This window comes from Amblyomma mixtum, chromosome 5 (assembly GCF_055824585.1).
Source record: "Amblyomma mixtum isolate Tamu chromosome 5, ASM5582458v1, whole genome shotgun sequence".
Lineage (NCBI taxonomy): Eukaryota > Metazoa > Arthropoda > Arachnida > Ixodida > Ixodidae > Amblyomma > Amblyomma mixtum.
The window spans coordinates 2,994,449-3,003,466 of record NC_143016.1 but is presented as its reverse complement, the minus strand read 5'-3'; the positions used below and the strand labels follow the sequence as shown (position 1 = coordinate 3,003,466).

The following is a 9,018-nucleotide window of genomic DNA, read 5'->3' as shown; positions in this document are numbered from 1 at the left end:
TTCTTTTGTCTATAGACTCTCTATAGACTAAAGTCTATAACTGCTTCAATTTCCTTTCGTCTATAGACGGTCTATAGACTAAGGTCTATAGCTGCCACAATATTTTTCGTCTATAGACGGTCTATATACTCTCTATAGACCAAGGTCTATAGCTGCCTCAATTTCTTTTCGTCTATAGACGGTCTATAGACTCTCTATAGACTACGGTCTATAGCTGCTTCAATTTCCTTTCGTCTATAGACGGTCTATAGACTGTCTATAGTCTACGGTCTATAGCTGCTTCAATTTCCTTTCGTCTATAGACGGTCTATAGATTGTCTATAGACTACGGTCTATAGCTGCTTCAATTTCCTTTTGTCTGTAGACGGACTATAGACTCTCTATAGACTACAGTCCACAACTACCTAAATTTCCTTTCGTCTATAGACTGTACGCTATAGATAGTCTACTGCCTATAGACCAGTCTATAACAATCGTAATTTTAGCTAACAATGTTCGATACACTGACTTTCGACTAAGTCCAGAACAATGTCAATTTCTTTTTGCACTGCATGTTGAGGGGACCTGCATCTAGTGACCGCAACTATGTCGGGAGTCCCCCACCTCCTTCGCTATTACGAAAATTAAAAAGTATTGCGTAAGGCCATTACAACACCCTCCTGTATATTGTTTTCAGGAGCCTTGAGAAGCTCCTTTTCGTTATACCGAGACGTATATTGTCAATACAATTCGATATTTAATGCTAACAAGTAAGCCGAGGAAAGGCAGCCGTTCTTGAAGTAAGGGCGCCCGCAAACTGTACTACATCGAACGAATACGCTGTCCCTTAAAGGAATCGCTCTACACAATTCCATTCCATCTTTCGATCGTTACTGTCCAACGCGCTGAAACCAGAAACATTTCATCAAAGGTTCTACATTTCTCTTTAAAACGTCCTGAAAATAAAGGGGGAAATACGGGTGTGAGAATTCAAGGAAGCGCCCATGCCTTAGAAACACTTTAGATTAATCTCAAAGAGCCTGGTCCTCTGTGCGATTAACATCTGCCATTTCTACCTTTGCAGTTTGCATTCACGTGAATAAGTGCGGCGACGCAACAATCACAAAGCCAGTATTTTTTCATTCCTACCCTTGCACCTGTTGCTTCGGAGCGGATGACACGCTGATGTGGCGCATATCAGTTTTCTAAACCCAAACACACGCAAAAAAGACGTTATGCTATGCAACCTTATAATTATTATTTGAGAATTGTACCACATACTATTCGGTGGGAGATGCGGCGCGTATACCGACAAGAAGTTAGATTTCATCATCATCATCATCATCATTTATTAACCCTTAAGGGTCCCGTTAGGGACATTACATAGGGGGGGGGGAGGTGGTACAGGGGTGTTCAACAGTCATACATGAATATATAAATATAGAAGGAATATGGAAATACAGAAAAATATAGAAAATATAAAATATAGAATAGAAAAAAAAAGTAGAACAAGACGAAAAAAAGACAGAAGTAAATTCAAATAATCACGTCATGACAGAGTGTAGCAGAAATATAAACAGGAACAAATTACAACTTTGGAAGTAGAACAGGCTGGTCAGTTTGCAGGGCTTGGAAGCTGGCATAGGGTGCAGGAAAAGATTATTTGTCGTTGAGATGGTCGATTAGGAGCTGTCTGAATCTGGAAGGGTTAGTCTCAATGACAATGTGTTCGGGGAGGTTATTCCAGCTTTCTATCGCACTGGGAAGGAAAGATTTATTGAAATAATTGGTGGAGCCGTGCAAACGCTGTATGCTTAAGGAGTTAAATAAACGACGAGATGATCGTAGCGGAGCTCGTAGAAGGTTTTCTCGAAGTGCTGGAAAGTTAAAGTACAGTTTATGAAAAAGACAAAGAATTGAAGTTTTCCTGCGAAAGGCTAATGACTTGATGCCGAGAGATGATTTCAACGCTGTGATGCTGAGCTGAGATTTATACTGTGAGGAGATGAAGCGTGCTGCCCGATTCTGGATGGCTTCGAGTGAATCTATTAAGTAGGCTTGGTGAGGATTCCATATTGTTGAGGCGTATTCTAGTTTAGTTCGGATGTACGTTTCATATGCTAGTTGTCTGGTGGCTGCGGTGGACATGGAAAGTGATCGCCTGATGAATCCGAGTGATCTGGAGGCACTGGCACATAGTTTCGTGATGTGATTAGCCCAGGTTAGGTTGGTTGTTATCTCGATGCCGAGGTACCGGTATGAATTAGTTTGATACAGCGCTATGGAGTTCAGGGAGTACGAAAAATGAAGAATCGAACGTTTACGTGAGATGTGCATGAACTTACATTTAGAAACGTTGAGCTGCATTAGCCAGTCGGAACACCACTTCTGAATTCGGCTTAGGTCATCCTGTAATAACTCCTGATCACTGCTATTGTTGATGCGGCGATAAATGACGCAGTCGTCCGCAAAGAGCCGGACAGATGATAAAATACCAGATGGCAAATCGTTGATGAAGATTAAAAAGAGTAATGGAGCAAGAACCGATCCTTGGGGAACCCCGGAGATTACTCTAGTAGTTTGAGATGCATGACTGGCGATGACGGTGAATTGTAAGCGGTCGGTTAAGAAACAGTGGATCCAGGATAAGACAAGCGGGTCAAGTGACAGAGCTGAGAGTTTGGAAAAGAGACGCTGGTGAGGGACGCGATCGAATGCCTTGGCGAAATCTAAATAAATTATATCGGTTTGGAAGGCAGAGTCTAGATTTAAATGGAGATCAGTTGTAAGTTCGAACAGCTGAGTTTCGCACGAAAAACCTGCCCTGAAACCATGTTGATTGGGAAAGAAGAAACGGTTGTGGTCAAGGTGAGATGCGATGTGCGAGTATATTATATGTTCGAAAAGTTTACAAGAGATACATGTCAGTGAAATTGGTCGATAATTTGAGGGGTCGGAGCGATCTGCAGCTTTGAAGACTGGGACAACTTTGCTTAATTTCCAGTCGTCTGGAATCTCACTAGTGTTAAGAGACTGGGCAAAAATGAGTTGCAAGATTTGGCTCGTGAAATATTTAGTTGCTTTAAAAATCTTAGCAGGGAGGTTGTCTGGTCCAGGGGAAGTGGATATCTTTAGATTATCTATGAGTTTTAAAATTCCCTCTGCTGTAATGGTAACAGGTGGCATAGGTGCATAATTTGGACTTGGCACGGAAACAATGCTTGCTGTTGGCTCCTGGGTAAATACGGACGTGAAATAGGAATTCATGACGTCGGAGCGCTCTGAAATTTGAACATCGGAGCCGTCTCGTGCCTTCAGGGAAATATTGTGCGAACTGTTTTTATTGGGCGTGAGCAAGTTCCAAAACTTCTTGGGGTTTACCCGCATTATCTCTATGAGGTCGTGACAGTAAAATTTTCGTTTTGAAGTTCGTAATAACTGCGTGTATTCGTGCAGACTTGCAAAGTATTTGTCCCACTTTCTAGCGCATCCTGATTTCTTTGCGTTACGGAATAGGCGTTTTTTCTTTCGCGACAACTTCCTCAGCGCATTTGAGTACCATGGTTTATTGGCATCCCCTCGAATGCAGATGAGCGGGACGTAAGCTTCTATAAGCGACAACATTTTCTCTTTAAAAAGACACCAGTTGTTATTCACAGATCTGCTATGTATGGAAATTTGAAACGTATCAAGAAATTCTTCAAGGTGGGAGTTAATGCTTGGGAAATCGGCCTTAGAATAATCACGGATGTATTTAACAGACGGTTGGCGTATAGGAATTTCAATTGACAGGTTGAAAGTTATGATACAGTGATCACTTAGACCACTAGTACACGAAAGCGATTGAACTAATTCTGGATTGGATACAAGGACGAGGTCTAGTATGTTTGAGCCTCGAGTTGGTGCACACACTGTTTGGGTAAGGTTAAACGTAAGGACCAGATCTAAGAAATATTTTGATGGACGAGATGACGCAGTCAAGTTATCCCAATCGATGTCTGGGAAATTGAAGTCGCCGCAGAGTATGAAGTTGGCATGAGAGAATCGAGACTGCAAGTCCTCAAGAACAGAGTGAAGGTCGCTAATGAAAGAAGGATCCGTGTCGGGGGCTCGATAGCATGCAATTAGAATGTTGGTGCAAGAGTTCTGTTTTCACGAAAACAGAACAGAAAACAGAACAGAACAGAAGTCGGTTCTGTTTTCACGAAAACAATAAGATTTTTAGAGGGTAAGCGAATAATTTAAGCTTACAAACCAATTGCCTTCTGTGGTCTTGGATATCAGATCAAGCTGCACACAGCAAGAGTGCGAGCGATAAAGATACGACCGTAAAATGGGTTTCTGTTTCACGTTTTACCCATTTTACTGCCAGACGGCGGGAAATCATTCGAGCTGCAAACGACCCTGTGCGTGGCTGCATCAATGGCGTTAGCGTGTTTTTCGCGGATTACGTTTTCTTCAGAATCCAGCTTCATCGTCCGCTTACGGTAAGTCTACACGTTTATATTTTATTCATTTGGTCTCCTAAACCACTCTAAGCAGAGCTGTGTGTGCAGAACAGATTATGTGCGCAGTTACAAACGTCCTATCTTCGTTTCGGAAGCCATCGGGTTCTCGACTAATGCCGCTTATCTCTGTCCCGCTGTCTTTGCTAACGCGCGGAAAGGCAGTCTGTGCGATGCCCTTGATGATAATCCGCTCCTCGCGAGCTGTCTACTAGATTTTTCGTGTTTCAAGGTGGATGCGCGGCCAGAAATGTCGTTTAGCCTGTGAATGACGGCCGAAATGGAACTGTGTGTTAGTTAGCGCCGTGTGAGCTCAATTTACTTTGCACCTCCGAAACGTACTTACATACAGTCTCGTTCAGTGGTGGATTACATTTATTTTCTTATCTTTGTGTTATCGCCTGTCTGGACCATGGAGTGCTGTTCGTTTTGAGGTGTGCATTGCTTGCTACGTATGGACGCTCGCTCGGTGCGCGTCGTGGACGCCGACGTTTCAGCAAAAGGTGTCTTTTAACGCTATAGATTGGAGCGCGAGACGTTTGTCAAAGTTGTATTCATGCGGCGCTGGAGGAATGCTTGTAGTGTGATGGGTGAATAACATTCGTTGCCGGCGCGAATGGCCGGCGTGCTCAAACACCGCGATGAACCCACGAGCTCCATCCCATCTCCCCTTCGTTGCACACGTATGGATTCGTCCGTGTCTGTCATCAGAGCCGTTGGCCGCCGCCGCTGGCTTGCGGGCACTTCATTTTGAAAGCTGGGTAAAGGTCGGCTCGACAAGAGGTGGCTTACATTTCGTTCCGAATGGTTAGTCCATGAATCCCGCTCACGCGTGCACAGATTTCTAGAATACCATTTGCGCGAGAGGCAAAGTATGTGTTTCTAATTTCAGACTGCTACGTTACGAAAGCGCCGATGTGACTGCCGCTTATTTGCGCCTAAAATTAAATTAAGCTCTCGTGTTATTATAGCTGCGCCTGTTGAAGGCGTTAATTGTTTCATTGAAATACTTCCTTCCTACTTTGAGCTCGTTCAATGCTTTCGCTGATTTTTCTAGCAGCGTTGGGTTAGGCTGCCTCCATGCAAGAAACACACCTCTTTACTGCACTGTTGGAGCTGCACTTGAAGGAAAAACTAAGTGAATTTCAGGCGGTATTATTGTGACAGTAATTTGCTGTCTCAACCTCGCGACTGCTTTTGAAACGGCGCAGCTGCAGCCTCTGTGTGCTGTATTAGTTTTCTGAATAATGAGCGCGGCATGGAAGCGCTGCAACCCGCTTGTTTCTAAGAGCGCGCGCTGATGTATGATATGCTGTTCCGTGTTTGTGCTTCAAGTTATAGGCGCAAATCTGTGGTGAACTGGTTGCTTCTGCCTGCTGGTTTTGTATAGCTTGTGCCCGTTTGAGTATCGGCTTACGTACACTCGGCCAAATCTTTAACTGGCTTAGGTGTTGCATCGCTAAATGCACCTTGTAAAAAGGTGCCTTTTGGCTACGCTGCTGACATATTCATGTTGTAACTTGACGCGTGAGATGGCATTTCATAGTTTCTTTTTGTTCATATAATGTTTGAGTGGAGTACTTGCATGTTTAGATCAAAGTTATCAGAAATGTTCATCGTCTGCCGCTACGAAGAGCCGAAACAAGCGGAATACGCAGCAATGGTTCTGGTGGCGCATTTGCACTAATCTGGGTTTGTCCGCCATGAAAGGAGTGGTACTTTACCCAGAGGATGAAGCCATATGGACCAGATCTATTGCTGCGTATGCCGCTTGTTTAAGCTGTTCGTAGTGGCAGACGAATGTTTCTGATAACGTTGGTATAAACACGCAAGTACTGCACTCAAACATTATATGAACAAAAAGGAACCACGAAATGACATTTCACTCGCTAAATTACAGCATGAATATGCCAGCAGTGTAGCCGAAAGGCACCTTTTTTACAAGGTGCATTTAGCGATGCAACACCCGAGCCAGTTAAAAATTTGGCCGAGTGTACCAGGCTTAATTCACGCAGGGTATTCTGAAGCGCATCTTCTATAGCGGTTATAAGAATAAATGCTGCAATATTCTCCTTTTTGGATCACTGTGTAAGGTGCACTGAATCTATATTTTATGGAGGTGGCATTCTTAACAGCTCCTTGCGAGTCAATGGAGATATGTGGCACAATTGTTCGAAGTCTTCTGTTACAAATAGTGTAAAAGGATTGCCATAAAGAGATCAGTATTGGCTGTAACAGTATTGCCATACAGAAATCAGTATCAGTACTGGATTCAGAGTAGAGTGCTCCAGGGATTAGGGGTTTTTGTTACAATGTTTTATGACGACACTTATAATCTGTCGTGTATTTACTGAAATGATTGAGCCGGCTTGATAGCTCAGTGGCTATAATGTTCGTATGGCGACTTGAAAGGTGCAGGTTCGATTCCGGCCTAGGCGGTCGCATTTTAATAGAGGCAAAATGCTAAAGGCCTGTGTACTCTGCACAGGTGACCGAAATTATTCCCCAGCCTTTGACTTCAGCGTCTCGTAGCCTGTGTCGCCTTGGGTCTTTGAACCCCATAAAACCAAACCATAAGATCAAGATTGCCTTTCTAGAATGGCATAGCCAGGATATGCCTTGCATTGTAAAGCACATGTGTAGAGATGGAATGAGAATTTTTTTTTCAGTTCCTCATATTATTTTTTTCCTTTGTGCTGTACAGGTGAACATGGCCGGATGATTTACTGCAGACAACAGGCCACAAGAATGCTTCTGAGGAAACTAGCCGGACTGTTACTTTCAACTTTTATGTTACTGTGGTGCATTCTTATGGTGCATGTATTGCATATTCCCAGCCTGGATAGCTTGGAAATAAAGTAAATTTGTAAGTATATTGATTGTTTCATGTGTGAACTCTGTCTGGTGACCTTTTTCAATGCTTGTAGACAGTCTATAGGCAGTCTATAGATAATGGTCTACTAATAGTTTAGTAGACAGAGGTCTATAGACTGTCTATAGACAAAGGTCTATAGCACTGCCAGGCCACACACCTATGGAATGTCTATAGACAGTCTATGGACAGTCTATAGACATATGTCTACTGGACCAGTAGACTTTTGTCTGTAGACTGTCTATAGACAGTAATCTACAGGAAGTCTATGGCCATAAGTCTATAGGTCGTCTATAGACAAGTGTCTATAGACAGCTCTATAGGAAATGTATGACCATAAGTCTATAGATCGTCTATAGACTGTCTATAGACCTGTGTTTATAGACTTCCTATAGACCTATAGACTTTCAGTAGACATTTGTCTATAGACTGTCTATAGACAAAAGTCTACTAAAAGTGTATGGCCATAAATCTATAGACTGTCTATAGACCAGTCTAAAGGATTTGTCTATAGACAGTCTATAGACTTCATAGACTAAAGTCTATAGACAGTCCATAGACTGTCTATAGAAATTTTTATAAGGGCTTCGTGCAAGCGGGCCCTCGAGCGCTTAAGTGTACAGGGAACTCAATCTAACCGAGACCGCAAGTGGAAGAAGGCCGATTACGCACGGCACGGAGCGTATAGACGCCCAAAAGGACAGTCGCCTATGAAACGTCGAAACAGGCCTGCAGCTCCTACCTCTCAGCAGCTAGTCAGTCAGATTTCACTGATTAATGCGGTAAGCCGGTAAGCTTGGAACCATTAACTTTTCTCTTTCGGAAAGTTTCTGTTTCCGACTGTTGGGCGATGTGGTTCTCTTTGTGGTCACGTTCGGCGTTGACTCTCCCGTCGTTTCGCAACAATGTTCCCCAAGGATTTCTGAGAATGGGAGCTGAAAAAGAAAAAAAGAAAACTTCTCACTCGGCCGACTCAGTTACGATTGTGCGCAGCGCCCTGACCACACGTCAGGAAAGAAGACCGTGCCGAGAAGGCGCCTGCGCTTGACGGGCGTCACTGGCGGGGCCAACACACGCCGGCGACCACGAAGGGTTGGTGCCACTGCCACTGCGTTGCCGGCATGCTGCAGTGGACAGTGAACCGAAGCCACAGGCGGACAGCCGTCACAGCCGCTTCATTTCGCAAAAGCCCAGAGAGCCGGAAAGAGCCGTGGCTTGCCCGGCATCGTGGCGTGAAAACTGCGCAAACACAAACTGGTCTCATGTGCTCCGAGAGAAAGGCTAATGTGAAGGAAAAATACATTCATGCAGCAAGTGGTGGTGGTGGTTAAAAACATATATCAACCATCCAATAGTCACAGAGAGGTGATTGGGAGTAGGGCCCTATTGGCCCCTTCCCCTCACAACTATAGGTGGAGCCCCTATTCCGGGGCACCATGGTCATGCAACGCTGCCCGCGTCCGTGGAACCAAGGCCTTTTGTGTCTTGAGGTCTTGATGGCCAAGCAGGGCCGCCTCCCAGTCCTCTCTGGTGGGGTTGCGGTTGGTGGGAGAGGGCGTAGATTGGTTTGACCGGCATGCCCAAACCATGTGGGAGCTGTCAGCCACCTCCCCACAGAACTGACACGCGCCATCAAAGGATGTGTTGAAAGGTTTAAGCACC

General features: G+C 44.4%; 1 long non-coding RNA gene across 1 annotated transcript; it reads left to right on the top strand.

The window, feature by feature from the left end:
- Positions 1 to 4,414: 4,414 nt before the first annotated feature.
- On the top strand, positions 4,415 to 7,359 carry LOC149341144 (uncharacterized). Its single transcript, XR_016282626.1, has 2 exons — positions 4,415 to 4,466; positions 7,189 to 7,359. It is a non-coding gene; the product is annotated as an uncharacterized LOC149341144 (long non-coding RNA).
- The last annotated feature ends 1,659 nt before the right edge of the window (positions 7,360 to 9,018 follow it).